The following is a 21,049-nucleotide window of genomic DNA, read 5'->3' on the forward strand; positions in this document are numbered from 1 at the left end:
AATAATAATAATAATAATAATAATAATAATAATAATCTAAATATTTTTTCTATAGTAATTAAGAAGTAACAAGAATAATACTGTTATGGTGATAAGATTTAAGAAACTAAACCTCCATTATTTAATTTTTTTAATTAAAAAAAATATTTAAAAATTTAATTAAAAAATTGAACAAGGCAGCTGTGTTACAATGACTACTCACCAGAGAAAAGAGACAATGTGTTGCATTTCTAATATTAAAGACTATCTAGTACATCATCAACCATTCTTTCTTTCAAGGTATTTCATTTTTGATGCAGAATGAGAAAGCTAGAAAACAAAGGCCAAATACCTGTTATTCCTCCTAACATATCTAGTTATCCAGGAGGCACCAAGAATAACTCAATAATCGGTAGAAAGGCTTGGCAATGAATTTCTTTAACAATCCAGGAAAAAAAAGAAAAAAAAAAAGGAAAAGGCACTTAATCGTAAGTCTAGGGTTTAGTTGGTTAGTTGTTTATTTTTCCCTCTGAAGTCCTCTATTTTTCTTTTACAGTCACTCCTTATGGGAGGTAAGGGTTGCTGATGACTTAATCTCCCTTTCAAAGAGACAGAGTAGCTGAAGTAGCCTAGTTAAGAACTACAAAATTTTCCTTGCTGTCTCCTTTGCCTCAGGAGGGAAATAGTCTGCTTTTGTCAATGTAAATGTAGGCTAGTAGTTGATTATTCCTCTTTATCGTTCCTTCCTTATGTGCTAACTCAGCAGTACTGTGAGGTGTGCAAGTAGGCAAGGATGAGAGAGATATTTTATTCCGAACATTTTATTCTGTATTACAATACAGAAAACTACCATTAAGTGGTAAATTCATTTGGGGACCAATCTTCCTTCTCCCACGTGGAAATCAGTGGCTGTTTTGCTCCTGGCTTCACTAAGAACTAGATTGGATGTTTCATGCTTTGGGAAAAAAAGTTTGAATATATTCTCATAGCAAAACACAAATACCTGAGATCACAATATTCTCAAAGATATGCAAAGTGCTGCTGAGATTCTCAATGTGCTCCAAAACCAGATTTGATTTTTAACATATTTGTGCATGTGCAATAAGAAAAGCAGCTTCGTAAACATATTCTTTGTCTCTATTTCCTGCTTCTCTGTTTGTCTGTCTTGTCAAGGGCTTCATAACCCTTCAAAACTAGGGGATCACTTTTGCTGTAAAAAATGGTATAGGGATTCAGTAGGATAAAATTTTGGAGAATTTACATACTTTGAAAATAATTCAACGGTGATTTTATAAGTGGAATTTTTTTATAGAAATCAAAAAATAGATTTTTTTCCTTAGGAAAGATTTTTATTAGAGAGCCACTGAATTTCTTTCAAAGTTATAACTTTTAAACACATGTACATTTAAGACAAAAACTATTGAGATTGGTAGAACAAGTAAAATGACGTAATTTAACCCACAATAAGTGTAAAGCTGATGTATTAACACTAGTGCTAAATTTTTGCATTTGCACATGACGAGCCGGGGAAGAAGAAAGCTGAGGACAGACGAACAGCACAGTAACAGCACAGAGCTCCATCCTGAGTGGCTTTTCTTTAGACTTGGCTGTCTTATCAGGACTCATTTTGCTTTTTCCTCTTTTAATGGAGGAAATCAGAAATTAAAAAGAAGCATGCATGACAGTCTATTGGTGGTGGCCATTAAAGGAATTACCTTGCCCATTGAATACCATTTAGCTTGGAATCGGTGCTAGTACTATTAATTTCTACCTTTTTAATGCACACTTTAGCTAGCACATGACCCATACTGTGTAACAGCAGTTACACCCCAGGGACTAGAGATTAACAGCATGTGCTACGAGTGGTTTATTTTACAATTGCTGTGAAATAAAAGCTGATGGAAATGAGCCACTGGTGAATTACTTTGCCAGCAAAATCAACAATATTTTTATCGTCATGGAAAAGCTCACTTCTTCTGTCTTGATTTTTTCCCTAAGATTTGTTTCGTAGAAGAACACAATAGTTGGGGGAGGGGAAAAATAGAAAAACAAGATGTTACACTCAATCCTGCCATTTTCATTGTTTCTTGCAGCTCATCTGAATAAATTTTACCAGCTAAATCTCTGTGTCACAGCTAATTAAAACACAGTTTGTGCATAAAAAGCAACAGTCAAATGAAATGAAAATTATTTTCCGATAAACTCCAGTCAGTCAGTTTTCCTTCTCATTAAAGGAACATTAATGCAGCTGCTACGCCCGTATATTTTTGGAGTGCTAGGGAAGAAGAAAATTAATCTCACAGCAGGGTATCATGGAGGTTTGGTTTTGTTGTTTTTTAACGCATAATGAATGCAAAAGAGCGCACAAAAAAGTTCTACTTCTTTCCACAGCCTTTTTACTGACCAGTAAATTTATTTCAATTTAAAATAGAAGACCAATGTGAAACAGCACATATTTTTAACAAGCACATAGAAAGTGTGTTTGCTCTCATCATTAGGGACAACCTGCACTGAACTGCACTGGTTTCAAATCACTCAAGGAGGTTTCCCCCTGCCCCAACATGCTTTCCCTGGCAAGAAACTTATATCACAGACAGGATAAATCTCATCAGCTATTACTCCTCTAGTGACAAAATGTACTCCCTTTAAAACAGCATCTTCTTAAAGGAGTATCTGGAAGAGTACTGGAGAAGACTAATATTGAATGCAGACACCAAAAGAAGGGGCAAACATACCACTCAGGCACATACGCATTTTGCCTATCATTAACTGGATCTTTTCCTCCTTTATCAAGACTTTTTTTTCCCTTTTTACACTCTTGTCTGCATTTAACTTCAAGCAAACCTTTATTAATCTTTCATATTTCTCCAAGTTTCAGAGCAAATTTGAAATTTTTATTTATTGCCTGGCTGTTAGTCTGTAACACACAGCAGTTATTGCTAGGAGATACAGCTGACTGCCTCACCCGATCCTTTAGTGCCCCAGCAGCCATGCGTACCTTACTCAGGGCTATCAGATAATGGTATGTGGCATGATTTACATGTGCAGAATTGAGAATTCATTGTGAACCTATTTATAACTACAGTGCAGTCAAGAGAGAAAGATGATTTAATATATAGTATAAGGATCCTTTGACAAGGCACATTAATACTACAGCTTTTTCCAAACTGTTCTGAGCAGTGGTAAGAAGACATAGCTCCACATGCTTATTTGTATTTGGAAATTGTGTTTTATCTGTAAATTTGTATGTAATTAATCTTAGACATTTCTTCATCACAGAGGACCTATCTCCATCTAAGTCTCCATCCAAAATTTTACTGATACCTTTAGTTGTTGGGATGAAGCTGAAGCACAAAAGGCCCTGAAATGGCCTCAAAAGGAACCACATCTGGACAATTTTTTTTAGAGAGCATTTTCTGGTTAAGTGCCTTATCCTTCACTGAAGGCATTTTAAGAAACAAAGCTTCAGCTTTTCTAGCCTTATTCCTCATCATGTGGAAGAAATGTCTCTACATCATGTCTCTACATCAAAACAACCAACCCTCTCTTGCCCAAAAATCAGGGTTTTCCCCAGTCACCCACCCTACAAAACATATTCTACTATCACCCTGTGGAACTTGGATGTGCATTCATAAGACTCTTGAATTTTCTTATATAGCCATTTCTCTGTAAATCTTCCCAGAAAATCCTTAGCTGCACATAGATTGGAAATCACCCTAAAAATTGATCCAGTGATAGTCTGAATTCAGTGTAGTGTGGATAAGAGCTTAACAGAGTACATCACCAAGAATGGCTGCCTCTGTTAATAAAGCTTCTGGTTTGTAAGGAATTAAAAAAATGAACACCTGCAAGGTGAGCACATTCTAGCGTATTTCGTATTAGTTTTACACAGATGATGATGCTGGCCCCAAATGGGTAAACCTCATACGTCATTTCCTGGTAAAAAAATGTTTAATTATACTTGGGGTTTGTGCTTACTTTGTCTATTGCTTCAGTATGGCCATACACCCAAGTACAAGCAAATCGATCTAAAGGTGCTTATAGGAATCTCAGACTAGGATAGTGTAGGTTTTTCTTTTTCCTTCTGAGTTTACACAGCGGGATCTCAAATGCTATGATGCGAGCTTGGCACATGAGATAGTGGTGCAGATGAAAAGTCAGATTTCAGCACCAGTGACTCCAATCTGCAGTAATGAGGACAGGTGTATGCGATAAACAAAGAGAAAGATAGAGCAAGGTTTGAATGATGAAACAAAAGTGATGGGTAAGCATGCGTTTACCTGAGTACTACAGCCCTTGATATAACAGAGGCACACAAAAGCTCAAACCACAGACCGTTAATAACCCAAAGAATGTGTTATTCGTTTTCCAAGGGAATCAAGTGTTTAAATTGAAGGGGATGGGGGCAGTAAGATAATAAGCAAAGTAAACAATAAAAAAGTGCAGTATTTGGGTGCACCACTGAGCCTTGTTAAAACACACAACACTGTCATTTTGTTGTTGCCTGTTTCTCATTATGTTCTGCTTGTACACATCTGAATATCATTATTTAATTTCAGAAATGCTGTGGGGATGTGGATAAACAGAAAAGCATGCAGGGTCATGCTAATTTTAGTCTCTACAGGCACTGACAAGGTAAAGCCAAGCTACCTCATGTTGCTTCTTAGATGGTGTATTTCTGAAACAGTGTGGCTTTGTTAAAAAGAGGCACGTATATTTCTAGTAAAGGCAGATAATGCCAACTTTTCTAAGCAGCCGAGTAAAGCAACAATCTCTCTGGAGAATTTCTGAAAACTCAGGCAAACTGCATGTCATAGCATAAGAAACAAAACTCTTAAAATGTGTGATGGCTGAAAGGTGTCCAGTTATCTTTTGTCACATTGCGGATACACTGGATGAACTGCAAGATTATATTCTTTCAGTAAAAGTGGGGGGAAAAAAAAAGGACCCACATATTTTAGTACACTGTCTTCAGATAAGAAGACACTTTAAACTGGTATGGTTTGCAATTCTGAAGAACACTTTAGGAATCCAAGTTCCATGGCTTCTACAAAATTTAATGAAAAGTGCTCTTAGTGCTAAAAAAACAGCTAGGGCATAAAAGACTACAGGTTTCATGGTTTCATTCACTGGTGACTCAATTTTATGCTCAGTTAATTAATGCCAGTATTGAAAAAAGTTGTCAAATCCTAGTTTTAGAACTGTGATTGTCACAAAACACATATAACAGAAATACATGAGAATTTATGCTTCTTTACACAACACGGTTGACCCTGGTAACAATGGCGGAAATGATAGCCCCTTTTCCTTTTGGGCATTCAATTATTGATGCATTTGTACTTTGGCAACAAAAGTTATCTGGTATGGTAGAGTTATTGGGCACGAAACATGAATAAAAACCACAGTGATGCTGCCCTTAGACAACAAATGTGAAATATCATTTACAAAGTAAAGGATCTGAAAGTGAATTTTTAAAAAATATTCATAGGTGACGTTATCACCTCTAAAATGTTATTGAAGGCTTACACATTGATCAGCTCCAGCAGGCAGCTGGAGATAAAAAACTTCGGGAAGCATAGAAATCCTCGGCTCTCTTGCACCTACAAAGGTCCTGAAGATTAAATCCTTGTTGATATAAATGAACTATGTAAGCAATTGCATGGCAGAGCCTTGAATACATGCATTCTTGACTTGTCTGCGTTATAGGCAGTACAATTCAACAATTGTGAATACCGAGGTAGTCATCCCTCAGAATCCCCTTTCCCTTGTAAATTTTGGTACTTGAAGTATACAATTATACCAAATCACAACACTTTTCTGGACACTTAAAAACAATTATGAAAAATACAAGAATTTCTCTTACCTGGAGAGTTACATACTGCACAGATGTTCTGCAGGTGCTTTTGTGCAAGGACTGATTTCATGGGGAAGAGCTAAAAGTTGTTTCTTGGAAAGCTGTACATTTTGCAAAAACCTGTTTTACACCCATTCTACTTTAAATGTTAGGACTCCAATTTATCTTTTAAGAGTAAAGAACGTTGTCACAAAAATCTTATTAGCTAGCAATTAGGGGGTTTACAGTGAATAACATAAAATATACACAAGGAACATTACAGCTAAACAAATATTTAGAAATGTCCTCTCAGAGTAATTTACACAAGTCTGGTATTAAAGATAATCTACTCTGTAAATCAAAATATCAAAATGTGGAAATTTGACACTTTCACCTCATATTAAAACCTATTCTGATTTACAAGATTACATTGCATTTTTCAATATGTACATTATGAGTAATTGTATAATTCATGCAGTCCTTGATAAGTATATATTACACATCTTCTAATGGAAGATTTAATAAATGCACCTTGTAGTTCTGATTTAAAGAGGCAACTGAAATATAATCAATATTTAAATGTAATTGCTGCAGCAAACAATGTATAAACTTAGGCTCATAGGATGCTCATATAAATTAAGTTCATCATTACTGCAATTTTATAAGTGTGCCTCGATTCCCTCTATTATTCTCCCTCATTATTCCCTCCCCTTTTATTCCCCCAGTCTTTCTTGCAGGGGCAGTTAATGCTCTTTCTTTTCCCTGCTCTTTGACTAATAAAAAGATCTACCTCGCAGGCCTGAGACTGGTGCTAAGAGTAGACTGGCTCACTCTGTATTTCCACTCCTGCCTTCACCTTGCTTGCATCCTTTTTCTACCTTTCTGGTTTCAGGTTTGCCACTGTCTGTTGACATATGTTTTCTGGTAAGGTTTAAGAAAAATGTGAGGATAAGATTCCCACTAGACCCTCCATTACATTCATGTGACCAGTTCTAATTGACAAGAGGTTGAATATGAGCCAGCAGTGTGCCCAGGTGGCCAAGAAAGCCAATGGCATCCTGGCTTGTATTAGAAATAGTGTGACCAGCAGAAGTAGAGAGGTGATTGTCCCCCTGTACTCAGCACTCATGAGGCCACATGCCTTGAGTATTGTGTCCAGTTTTGGGCACCTCAATACAAGAGAGACATCGAGGTGCTGGAGCGAGTGCAGAGGAGGGCAACGAAGCTGCTGAAGGGCCTGGAGAATAAATCTTATGAGGAGCTATGAAGGAGCAGGGATGGTTGAGTTTGAGGAAGAGGGGGCTGAGGGGAGACCTTATCACTCTCTACAACTACTTGAAAGGACATTGTAGAGAGGCTGGTGCTGGTCTCCTCTCACAGGTAATTAGCAATAGAACAAGAGGGAATGGGTTCAAGCTGCAACAGGGTAGGTTTAGGCTGGACATTAGGAAAAAATTCTTCCTAGAAAGAGTGGTCAGACACTGGAATAGGCTGCCCAGGGAGGTGGTGGAGTCACCATCCCTGGATGTGTTTAAGACTCATTTAGATGTGGTGTTGGGGGATATGGTGTAAGGGAGAACTTTGTAGAGTGGAGATGATGGTTGGACGTGATGATCCCAAGGGTCTTTTCCAACCTGAATGATTCTATGATTCTATGATACATAAAGTTAGGATTGAATCCAACACTTCTAGCACCCCAACTTACATAGCTGATTGGAGCCTTCCCTTACGTGATTGCTGTAATAGGCAGGAAATAAAATATCCACAAGAAAAAAAAAAATCCAAATGAGATGGACCAGATTGTCCTAAAAACACAGATAAGCTTAACTTTCCATCCCTGACTAAATCAAGAAGAGAATTTCCTGGGGCTAACACATCACTGGAAAAGGATTAATTTTAACTGCCCTTAGTACACTAAACTAGATTTCCTTTGAATCACACAGATCTAAACCAGGCTTTTGATGATCCAGAACTGATAATAGACATTAATTACAGTTCTCTGACACAATGTATATTTTAGAGATCAGATGAAAGCAATGTTCTGCCTGACACAAGTAAATGGGCTTGTTAAACCTGTGTAGCACAATAACCCTAAATTAAATGGCACCATTATACTTCTTGTTACAGCATATGAGTTGGAGAGGGAAACAATCAGTCATGTACTTGCAGAAACACTGAGGTTCTATTTCACAATAAATGACCTTCTGGACAAAATTATTCAGACAGTATTCTTCACAAAGAAATCAAAACAAATATTAAAATTGTTTCAAATATACTTTTTTCACTAAAAGCTGATTTAAAAAAAAACAACAACAAAAAAAAAAAAAAAAAACCAAACAAAAAAAAACCAGACCAAACAACTCCTTAGTGGGTCTTCAAATTTAGCACCTTTTCCAACAATGACATGATAATACATTCTTTCTTCAAAACATTTACTTTGGCTTCCTGAAGGAGCTTTCTTTGAAAGGCAGTGGCTATCACAGTATTGCTTTGCATGCCAGAACCCTGGAGATAAAACTCCAATTAAAGCCTGCTTTCAAATACCACTTGCAAGGAACCTATCCTGTTCCAAAGTCCATTCTGTGTCTGCAGCAAAAATTTTGGACCAATTTCCCTCTGTCAGGGAGAACGTCCTACATTCTTTTGTGACTTAGTATCACACTTAGTATCACACTTCTAAAAGCAGGGTTCCACCCAACACTATGTTGGGAGGAATTTGTCCCAACTGTAGTTGATTTGTCTGTAAACTCTGGGCTGCTGCCTTCGTTGAAAGCACCAAGCACAGAGTGCATTCAAATTTAGCACGACTTTGCAGGAAAAAAGTTAAATACTGCATCAGTATTTTAAGTAAAACACAAGTTAAGCTTTTAGACAACTCCACAAACTGTTAATAGGATAATATTAATTTAAAGTTCAACTTTTTGCTATCTTCTTTGCCACAAAAAGATAACCAGATTTAATGCGTGATGAGGTTGTAAGCTCAGCAATGACTCCACTGCATTTTATTAGCCCTGTTGAAAGATGCCACAGTAAGCGTACAGTCACAAACTTCCCCCCGGGTTTCATTGCTTGTGGATAGCTGTATTTTCCTCAGCCTTCTCATGAATTCCCATCTTGCCACTCACATCACTGTGAGTGTACCACCCCAGAAATTTCAGCAGCAGCTATAGTTCCTCACATGGATCACATCTGTTTTGTTACTGCTCATTATTAAATGTTTGCCACAATGTGTAAACGCATCATTAGCTTCATGGACATAATTTAGAAACATTGGTCCTTCAACTGCCCATGGGAAGAAAATAATACCACAAACAGCAACTCTGACATCTGAATTAGGTGGTAAATTCTAAATCTAGGCATTTTAAGCATTTGCCTGAAGATGCTACCTCTCCACATTGTGAGCCTTTGATCCTAGATTAGGTGCTTGAGGCAGCAAAAAATATCCGTTGCATCCCAGATGTGTTGACACTTCGGTTATGAAGAATAATGACGGATAATGATAACTGTATAATCCAGAGAAAGCCTTCTTCTCTTTGTAGCTGTGTGTGAAAGTTTTCCAACTTCTGTAAAAACGTTGGCCACTTCTTCACAAAATCAAAAGGACTCTAATGTAGATTTAAAAATTTTACTCTCTTTTTGGGAAAAATCCTAGGGAAAATTAAGTTACTTTTCTTCCAAAATACTTATATAGAAGAAATATGGAAGCTATAACAAATGCGGGGAAGTGTTCTTTCAGTTTTACCTAAGAAATAAAAGCATGCATGTTTGAAGATTTTCATAAAAGCTGTTACAAGATTCTTGCAGTACTTTTCAATAATCACATCCCTTTAAGCAATTTATTTCCATCCGATTTATCTTTGATTTACGTTTTTTTGTTTAAGTTACCTTGACAAATAAAACAGCAGCTAGACAAATAGACCTTCATTTGTCATAGACCTATACAGCTGTTCATAACACGAGGAAGAACAGAAAATTCAGCATTCATCCACTTGGAAAAAAAATCCATTGTATTTTTATCATTGAGACTTCTCCTGTGGACTCAGGAAAGACTCAAACCAACCATATTTCTCATAATTTTACCCAGAACACCCACCTTCTTAACACAGTCAACTCATTTCTCTTATCATCAAGCACAACAAAAAAAGGTGATGGTTTTCTTTTCAGGTTGTTTCATTGTTCATGAAAAGAAAACTTGGCCTTGCTTTTGAAGGTCACAACACAGATGAATCTGAGAGGCTGCATAAAAGCAAAATCATATGGCTGCAAAAGCAAAAACATGGATTCATGTAATAAGGAATATAATAAGTAATCATAGAGGCCTACAATGCAAAAATGCTGTGGAGCTTGTAATATGTATTCTAACGTACTGCGTGCAGCACAGTGACAGATGATGTTAATGTATAACTAGAAGCATGAAAGTAATCTCATTCTGAAGACAAAAAATATCTTACTTGTAGGAGTTTTTAAAGTATGTTCCCAATATGTCTATTAAATAAACTTAATGAGGTAACTTGTTAAAAAACATTATACTTGACTCCTATAGACTGCTGTTTTGCAGTACTATCCCTAAATTCATTGGTGTGCTACTGATCTAAATTAACTGTTCACTCATTCATGTGTGCAACTGTAAAGTGAAATTATAACCTTCTGTTCAGTTCTAAGAGTTATTTCCAAGACATTTCAATTTGTTACAACAAGATTTCCCAGTTGCTCAAAAGTCTGTGATTTCAGAGTGCAGTTTCATTGGGTATTTCATTACCTGGCCCATGCTGTAAAATTCTAGGATGGTTTTCAGACAGAAAAAATATGCAGAAAACCCTACTAAAGCAGTCTCTGCTCTCTCCAAGGCCACAGCTATTCAGTCAGCCATTGTATGCACTGCTGCCTGGTGACAACAGCAACAGATGAGATGCAACCTGCAATGTGTTTCCCTTTCCTCATCTCTGTCGTGCTGAGAGAATGAAGTGGCCTATTCCCTGTGCCATCTCCATACACTCACACAAACAGCAGAGAAACGCGTGAAAGTCAAAAGAGCATGCAGTACTTCCCAGTTGCTTCTGATAGTGGCATGGGTATTGGGAGATCATTCTCACAACCTGATGATGCCTTCCAATGCCTGGTTGCACCAGGTCTGCACTCCAGCTGCAAGAGCAAGCACTACGGTAAACACGTAGAACATAAGCACACAGCGGGTCATCAAAGCAGACATAGAAACCCATACAAACAAGACAGTGGACTTTCCTGGGAAAAATTATATTGCTTATGTATTTTCAGCAAAAGTTGAAAGAGCTTCCTTTATCTACATTTACCATCTATTGTTTTCTACAAGAGGCTGACATACCAGGAGGTATAATTTTTCCCACTCAACCAAAAAAATGTTCATTTCAACCCCATATTTTGACCTGCTTTAAGAATACATTTGATTGATAACATATTGTTCACAGTGATCCTAAAAATATGGGACAGTTTCCTTGTTATTGAAATCCTTTTTAAAGTCACTATGGTTCCAGAGCTTTAATAAAATAATAGTGAAGATTTTGTATGAATAATGATGTAAAAAATTTTAATTGATGTAACTACAACTATTTTAATTGACATCATGTAATTTCCAAAAGGTATTTTGGAACATGTATAATCCAATGGTCAAAAAACCCCATCATAAACAGCAAATGAGAGTGGTAGGAATTATTTCACTGAAATCTAGCATTTAGTGTTAGTCCCAATCAAAGATCTATAAATCTCAGATCACACAAAAAAACTCTTCAAATGCAGAATGAGGTTGTTCCCAGGGAAAAGCAGGAGAGGAGGAATATAACTTCCTGACAATTAAAGGACCCTTACCATGACATAATATTGAACAGCATTTAACAAGTTCCACGGAAATCCTTTTTTTCAGACACTTGGTGACTTCAGTGAATGTTTGCAGAGTATTAAGTTTGCAACATACAGATATGCCAGAAACACTGACCTGTGTTGCCAGTTGGTGTTATAATAATCATAATAAAAATGTTAAAATAATATTTTAAAATAATTTAAAGATACTAAGAATTATAATTTCATTTTTCCTTCATAATAATTGCAGTACATAAGAACAAATGAGAAGAAATGTAGGCAATGCTTACCTTATGCTGACAATAGCACCTTCACTTTCATCAGTCATCTGTTTGAAACATCATAAGCTACAGTTTGCATCCAGACCAGCCAGTATAAATCCGTTGAATGGACCTTTCTTTCACATGTTTTTCTAATGACATTTTAAATCTGTTTACATACCTTTATTTAGCAATTAATTGCACATTTCAGTAACAATTTTTTTGAAAAAGGATTCACTTTTGTTTGTTTTATATCTCCTGCACACTAACTTCACTCGATATTGTATAGAAGTTATAATGTGAAAAACAGTGAAAAATAATTCCCTGTTCACTCTGACCAGACCATTTGCAATTACGTGGACATCTATCAAAATCACCTTCAGCCATCTCTTCTCTATAGTGAGAAGACTTGGATCATTTTCCCTTCTCTGTAAAGTAACCATCTGATAATCTTGGTTGGAGTCTGGGCTAGTTGTGTGGTACTATGATGGTTTTTTCTCTATTCTTGTCCTATTTACCTTTTTCACTACTGCTGGGGACTGAGATGAACATTTCAACGAGCTGTCCACAGTAACTTCAAATATTGACTCAGGAATGAGGCATGACTAATTTCAAGCCAGTTATTGCGCCTACCATCAAGACTGTCTTGTCATCTGCATTGCTTCATATTTATTGACATTAAATATTAGCTGGCACTTCATTACTCACTGACATTACTCATTGACAACCTTCTGCAACACTTTCCTACCTTGAGTAGTTTTCTAATGTCAAAGCATAGTCATCTTGCTGTTCACCCCATTTCTAGATGTTTTCTGAATATCAGCATCAATAGGATTTTTTACCTTCAGACGCAATCAAGAAATGGCACTAACAGTCTACATTCATTGTGAAAACTTACCACTGTTTTCCTTATTTTACTCAATATTTAATCACCATTTTCCGCAAATCCAATGGTCTATCAGCCAGCTGTCCTCATCTGTGTTTGCTGTTGCAACTTTCAGCACTACAGCAGGATCACAAGACGTGACTTAGCACATTTATTTCCCAGTTGACTAGCTCTATTCTTTCTTCAAGTTTCTGCCAATACGAATGATATAGAAGTAAGATGTAATGGCCTGTAGTTCTTCAGATGCCCTTTGGAGCGCTCTTTGAAAACTTGTTCTCATTTGCTTCCTTACTCTTTTCTGGATTCAAGCAACAGGTTTTACATTTGGTAGCAATTAATTCTAGACCTCTTGGGTGAAACCTTTTGCTCTGACAATTCATTACTCTTATATTTTGCTCTAAAATCTTTTCCAGTGATGCGCCTATTTAAGGCTGATGAACACAACTATAAAAAAATAATTTGGATTATACTTCTGGTGACTTAAGTGTTCATTTTTATATGCCAGCCATCCATCAGCCTTGTGGAATCAAGAACAGGCTTCCAGTTTCTGATGTTTGAAACCATTTTTATTACTCATTTTCATGCTTAAGACAATTTACTCTTCAAAAATCTTCAAAAAAAGCCTGATTAGGTATGATTTCAAATTTAACTTAACATAATTTATATTTTTTCTATTGTCTTTGGACACAATTTTCAGTTTTCTGAAGGAAGATTTTTCACTTTTTATGATCACAGTACTCAGCTGTTACAACCATGACACTATAAGGCAACTATATCAGAACATGACTGCACCACATAAATATTTTTTTCAAATAATAGAAGCAATTTCCAAATGTTTGTGGCATTCTCTTCCCCAGTAAATTTGTAAGATTCAAATCCAAATGTCTACCAAAAGCAGTCATTTGAATACCAACTCAAGCTGTACTTTAACAAAAATCAAACACAAATTTGAGAATTTCCAAGGTGAAATTCATTTCTCCATAAACACACTTATGGTCAGAATTTATATGTACAAAGCAAACCAGTGTAAGAGATAAATAGAATGGGGAATGATCCCTTCTTTTTGTTCAGATCTTGAAAAACCCTTTGGCCACAGCACAGGGACCCTTACTCCTACTATTTATCCAGCAAATCCAGGCAACAGGCAATCAAAATGTCAGTTTGTGTGGAAGAACAGAAATAAGTCGTAGTTTTTATCTTGACACCTTTTAGAAGTGTAACATCTAATGTCATTTTGTACTGTAGTGGGACAGTAATCACACAGGAAACACATAATAAACACACGCTAAGGAGATACGGTAACAAGAAATGTGCCCCTCACTAATGCAGCCCAAGGAGTATAGCAATGAAGTAGGCACACTTAATAGGAATTATGAAAAAAAAGTGTCAGGACTTAAAACATAATGAAATGTATTGATGAGTTTTATACATGCTGTATTGTTGATGCAGGCTTGTGATTTATACAAAGTTCCCACTAGACAGTGAGATAGTGTTGTGACTGAAAAGACAGCTTATGTTCCGTTGAGTCATTTGGCTTTGTATCTTCAGCTAATTTGATTTATAAACATGCCAGGTGATAAGCATACTCTTTCTATCCTATGTTTTCACAAAAGCAACATTCACATATATACATAAGAATCAATACACAGAAGTGATCAAAACTACTATATTATTTATGTTACTTATTAGATTTATAACAACACAAATCAGGGAAGCTGAATTGACTTACAGTTACTTTACGGAACTGTATTTGGAGACTTGGAATTCATTATTCTCCATCTAAGTCAGTGGCCCAATTCCAAGTGATTTCCATGGTGGAATAAAAAAGGATTCTTAAAAGTGAGAAATAGAAAAGTCTTGAAAAACTGAAACATGGCCTGTTTCACATGTGAAACTAATTTTATAGCCAAATAGTAGGAAAAAAATACATAACTCAGAGAACAGAAAAAATCTGAGAAAGTCTTGCCATTTTGCAGTCACTCTGTACCCTCAAGTTATAGTCTACATATTCTTCAGAGAATACGTTTCACAACCAGACAGCAGTTTTCTAGTTGAAGTACATCACATGTCATGGATCCTTATCTAGTAAACATCACTGGCTCTCAGTCTGCTTGAGGTACATTCGCTAGGGCTTGAGTTGATGGCAGATATATGAAAGAACACCTCTGTTTCATCATTTGCATAGATCCAGCTCAACTAGCAACTGGCTTTTCAGTGTCTCAACTCTATTTGTCCTGACCTCCATGCACAGCCTGCAGAGGCAAGAAAGCATCTCCAGATGGTACTTTTCATCCTAGAAAGCAGAGTCCTTTCTAGTGTCTGCTAAAAAAGGCTCAGGGAGGCCTGCTCTTAATTTGGGAGCCTTAGTGAAGAATTTCAAGCCAGGTAGAATGAACTCAGCATTTACTTTGCTGTTACTACCAGCCACTGACTTCTTTCTTCTGTAAGAATACAGCTAATGCTGTCCTGAAACATAGAAGTAACTGAACAAATCCATGTTCAAAGGATTTTTTTATCTGAAATCTGTTTTGCATTTTCCTTTCACAGTTTGATGGTAATTACCAGGAATTGGACATTTACTGCCAAAATCCAGTGCAATTGTAGCTTATACTGTTGTCTCCACAAAGTAAATCTCACCTCATAATTCTTGTTTAGGTATTGCTTTTCATGAGGCTTGAAACACGGTTTGAAAAACCACTTGTTAACAACATGAATAGAGAAATACATAAGTTCAGCTTTCTTGTTCCTAGTGCTTTCCTTTATGCAATATTACAGAATTACTGTTATAAGCACCTTCTGAGAGACCTTCTGTACATTTCTGTATGGAAATATTTGAACAACCTCTATCAAAGAAAACAAAGTTTCAAAACTGGTCTCCCAACAGTAGAAAAATGCACCTTAAGAATCAAACTATGAAAAATATACTCAGTCAAGAATAATTTGAAACTAAAGCATAGTCTGGATTTTCATTCTAACTTTGGTAAGGAAAATATTGTTTCAACATCCAATGACTAAGACCCTAAATAAGAAGAACCCAGAGATTTGACCGATTATGTAGAAAGCAAAGAAAACAATAAAAGAATCCTTGATATTAACATGATTAAGGCACTTACATGACTGCAAGTTCATTAGTGGTCTTAAAGTTTTAAGAATAACAATGGTAAGTACAATAATCTGTGGCAAGAATGAGTTTTGATACTGCAGTTTTTCCTTTTGTGACAAAATGAATCAGGGAAGAACCTGGAAAGCCTTTTTCAAAAAACATAATACATTTCAGCAAACACCTGTCAGTCAATACAAGGAAATCAAGACACTTGCAAGTGGAAAGTTTTCATTAGGCAAGCCCTTCAAAATTCAGGCTAGTTCAATGTGCAGGAGCAAAATAAATGAAGGGGAGCCATCAGATGAGACAGGAGCCAAAGGTTCAGTTCTGGAAGGAGTTTTGCACCATCAAAAGAAGTACTGAGACACACATTCTTGTACTGAGTTCTGTAAGGTGGCTGAAAGCTTCTTTTATTAGATAAAACAGAAAAAGAATTCTTATTTGCAGCATGACACCTGGCTGGACATATGTCTGTTCTTACTTCCTAAAATGATTGTCCTGGTTTCAGACAGGAAGGAGTTAATTTTCTTCCTAGTGATTGCTGTGAAAGAAATGTCAACAATACATATTGTTTTAGTCATTGCTAAGCAATGTTTATACGTTTTAAGGAGTCTTTTCAGCTTCCCAAAGAAGCTGAGAAAGAAGCGTAGATAGAAAAATTAAATGGCCAGTGGAATATTCTGTACCATAGATGTCACACTCAGTATAAAAACAGAGGTGGGCTGGGAGGGCAGGAAAACATGGTCACTGCTCCAGAAAGTGCCAATTCACCGGGCAGTGAAAGTGACTTGTGTCATTATTACTGTTGCTATCCTTATTATTATTGTTCTTATTTTCCTTTACAGTTATTGTTTCTATTAAACTGTCTTTGTCTCAACCCACTAGTTTTTTTCCTTTCCCTTTCTCCTCCTTTTCTCTCTCTTCTCCCCACCGTTCTGGGGGGAAGGAGGAGGACTGCGTGAGCAGCTGTGTGTTTCTAGCTGCCTGCCGGGGTTAAACCACACAGTGGCTCTAGCTTATGAACCAGGTCTGGTTAGTCAGATCTGTTGTCAAGAAAGAAGAAAAATTTTAATGTTCTTAAGCATGAATTACTTGGAGTATATACATGAAGTATTACCAAATCATCATCTTCTGTGAGTTTCCACTCATGGTCGGACACAGAATTTCAGAAGAAATTTAGCTGACACCACATATAAGGTGTTGGGGAAAAAATGGTGAAAACTTGCATTCACTGTATCCAGCTTCAACAGCCCTATTGAGTTCAGCACAGAGTATATTTCCTCACATGGTATATGTTTAAGATTCATTCAGGCACACAGAAGGGAAGCGAAACTGCCTTAAGTTCTGAGCAGTGGATACCATATGGTATCAGGGGAAGGTATTGGTTTACCTGCTAAATAAAATGTTGCCAAAGTGAGGAGTTAGAGAATTTCTACTCTCTCAGATGGTATTTCAATATTGAAAAGACACAGTTTGTCTTGAATTCAATACCACCACAATGCCTAACAGACTGAGGACTCAGATGCAGGAACACATCAATAGAGAATCGCAAAAACTCTTGAACATAAATCAGTCACTAATAAGCTCAGGTCACTCAAGAAAATAGTACTTTGGGTTATTTGCAGAAGGGATTGCAAGATTTGTCCAGAAGGGAATGAAAGGGCAAGAGGATTATAGCCTGTGCCGAGGGCAGCTCCTTGGAGGTCCAGATACATGTTTCCTGTCCACAGTTTAAGGCCTATTGGTGCATCCTAAATTAAATTGCCAGAGGAGGTGTCTTTGTCTGTTATAAATCAGAATATTTATGTAGAGTTCTGTCACAAGGCACCTTCATGATTTTTTCTTACCTGTCTTGCAGTTAGATGACCTAATTCTACCTAAAGGGTCAACAATATCTGCAATCCATGATTTTTATTCTTAATTTACTTTCATGACTATGCTGTAACACCATAGAGAGATTCTGAATTGGAATGAAATTCAGTTCTGTAGAGAGTGAAATCTGATTGAAAATCCAAGATCAATATTCCAGTGACTTCCTATTTTGAGTCAGGAAAAAGAAATTTCAGGGCTCATGGACCTTTTTGTGACCTTTGCCTTCAGGCAGAAAATCCTTAGTAGTTACATGTTCAGTTTCTAAAACTACTTTGCAGCTGACAATAAGTATTTCTCCAGGAGTAAACTGCTAACACATTCAGATAAGCAGAGCTAACAAGAATATCTCTAGAAAAAGGCCTTGTCATTGCCAGCAAAGGTTACGTTTGCAGTGTATATTGCAAGCCAATACAATCTTGTTCTTGCTCAAATGCTGGGCAGAAACAAGCTTGATCTGCCTAGACGCAGGCTGGAGAAAAAAAGTCAAATGACTGCATTCATATGATGTCAAGCCCAAAGTAATCATCAGAATATCAGCTCCCGCTAATATGCAGGAGCTTTTAGTGGATCCAATTTAGCACTACATTAGCACTTCTTTACCTATTCCTACCCTTACCACTTTTGATTACTATGGATCCCAGGAGACTGTCAGTCTCTGTTGATCATCAAACTGCTGCTGAGTTAAAAGTCAGATGATGCTCTGGGCCCTTGTCATTACACATTTCCCAAAAAATATATACATTATTCCAAAGAAAGAATAAAATACATTTTAATAATTATTCTATACTAAAGAAAAATCTGTTTCCCACATGTAGCTTTCAAAGGAAGAGTTCTGCAAAGAGATTAAGGTCAAAGGAAAGAAGGAACCGTAGTTGCTAACCCTACCCCCACCCCCAATATAGACAATTTCTGCGGGTCACTCTTAAAGAAAATTGGATATAGGTAGGATTCATCTAAACTTGTAGGCTCTCTATCAATTAAAACTTTAAAATAAAAAGGCAAGACACTAGGTAAATAAAAGCTTAGATATGAAGATTCCTCTTAAATCAAAACATAGGTGTTCAGTGCCATTTCAGATGTACCAATACAATTTTATCAACTTCAACTGCCAACCAGAAAAGTATGCTTCTCCATAGGTCCAGTGTCCTATGTGTCATCCCTGTGTTGGTATCTCAGATAACTATGGACATCTCAAATGGTAGTAGGCACCTACAAGGGAGCAAATAAACAGAATTCAGCATGTCAGAATATAGTTTTTCAGAACTGATCATGTTCACATACTGAAATTTAAGGGCATTATTTGCATGGAGGCACTTCAAGAAAACTTTATCTTCATTCTCTAGAGTCTGGAAAACATCTTTCTGAGTCAACCTCTATTCTTTTTCTTCTCAATAATATGTCTATTTCTTTACATAACAGATATTTTGAGGTGAACATGGTGATTACTGAAAAGGAACAATCCTTAGTTTACAAATAAAAGTACATTCTTTACTTTGTCTTCTGAAGTTCACTAAAATATCACTGCAAAAGAGTCTAAGAATAATGAAACAAATTTCAGTTGGTTACCTTTCCCAGCCAATCACCCTCTCCCTATCATCGGTCTCATACGGTTGGAAGACTTCTACATCAAATCCCTGCAGTTCTTAAAACATTCAGTATTCCAGTTCATTAAAAACTTCAAAAATAGTTCATGAGCTAAAATTAAAGGTGTCTGAAGCACTCCAATGATGTTGTGCTGGGCAGCTACATTATATTAGCTACAAGGGAATCATGGGGGACTTTCCACTCTAGCACCAGACAAAAGTGAAATGTGCAAGAATGGATGAAACAGAAACAGTAGAGGCCTTGTAAATAACAGAAAAATTAGATATATTCATTGTTATGACCACACTCTTAGTATGAGACAACTATTTGTATCCTAAGTTAAAAAATATAAGCATTAGATATCACGCAAGAAAAACGCCCACCTCACTCACAGTCATGTCCCGCTAGCCACATTCCTAAATGTCAGCCAGCCAAATGCAGAGACCTGAATAAACCAGAAATACTGTTATCAGGATCCCACTGATTCCTAACTGCCCAAGCAGTAATCAATAACAATTTCATCTATCCACATATACTAAATGTCAGAAGACTGAAAGACCTTGTGATAGATCATTAAACGTCAATATAATTTTCCCTTCTCGATACTCAGACACCCATGTGAGGGAAAAAGCCTGTGCTTCAGGTCAGCTGTTTTTAAATCCAGGTTGGTAAAGCTGTTCAGGAAATAGTAATGTAATTTTATACTTTGGAAAGACATTGCCTAAAATTAAATTTTTTGTGAAAGTGTCCAGCTGTGAGTGAGTTTCCATTGGAAAAGCTTAAGTCAGATGCAAAATGACATTTCAGCACAACAGAAGGGTCAGGCGTCTTGAGAAAAGAATGGCCTTCCTATCAGGACAGCTATTCCAAAAGTTGTTTCATGCATTTCTGGTCACCATGCTACTGAGTATATCAGTAATTGGTGAATTTGGTATTTGTCTTTCTACCTCTCTCTCTGTCTTACTTCTACCCTTTTTTATTTCCAACACCTCAGTTTGCCCAGAGTTTATAATTGTTTATAGGAAAATATGTGGAAAGAGTATAACAATAACTTTTAACAATAGTACACCCATTCAGAAAATGTGATCCTTTTAGCACTATTCATATAGCAAAATGCATAGGAATCTGATCAGATTTAGAAGAATGCTTCTGCGAAAAGATCTTTCAATTCATTCCTCTGCTTTCTTTAAGAGAAAATTCTTGTTATGGAAAGAATTTTTGGTTGGCAGATAAATTTATTTCATATCAAATGCATGCATGAGTTTGATGCATGGATGGAAAATACAGTTCACAAGACAGAGTGATGACACCATTCACCACTACTCAGCTTACCTGCTAATGACAGAAGGAGGTTCTCCAAAAAACAACAAGTATCTAGTAAAAGATGGTCAAACTCAAGTTATTCTGGCTACATCTGAAAAAAGAAAAACCCTCTTCTGAAAGGAAAACTAAGCAGGCAAACATAGGGAACTTCCTATAAAAGAAGCAGCATCTTTCTTGTTTGTAGTAGCTCAACTATATTTACATTGAAATGTACACATTACTATTCTAAAGCAGAAAAGAACATATCACAGCCTCTTTTGAAAACTTAGTCAACAGTAGTTGTCATTAATTCTAGAGGGACACGGTCTTTATAATGCAGCTGCTTGGGTACAGTTTGATAAACACATCTATGAAAGCATTTAATTTCTGTCTCCAAC

At 36.6% G+C, this 21,049-nt stretch overlaps 1 long non-coding RNA gene across 1 annotated transcript; it reads right to left on the reverse strand.

The window, feature by feature from the left end:
- Window positions 1-13,349: 13,349 nt before the first annotated feature.
- LOC128902350 (uncharacterized) lies at window positions 13,350-20,829 on the reverse strand. The gene is made up of 3 exons (XR_008463756.1): window positions 20,682-20,829; window positions 19,733-19,794; window positions 13,350-18,974 (listed from the first exon to the last, which is right to left on the reverse strand). It is a non-coding gene; the product is annotated as an uncharacterized LOC128902350 (long non-coding RNA).
- Window positions 20,830-21,049: the final 220 nt, after the last annotated feature.

The sequence above is a fragment of the Rissa tridactyla genome, chromosome Z, assembly GCF_028500815.1.
Source record: "Rissa tridactyla isolate bRisTri1 chromosome Z, bRisTri1.patW.cur.20221130, whole genome shotgun sequence".
Lineage (NCBI taxonomy): Eukaryota > Metazoa > Chordata > Aves > Charadriiformes > Laridae > Rissa > Rissa tridactyla.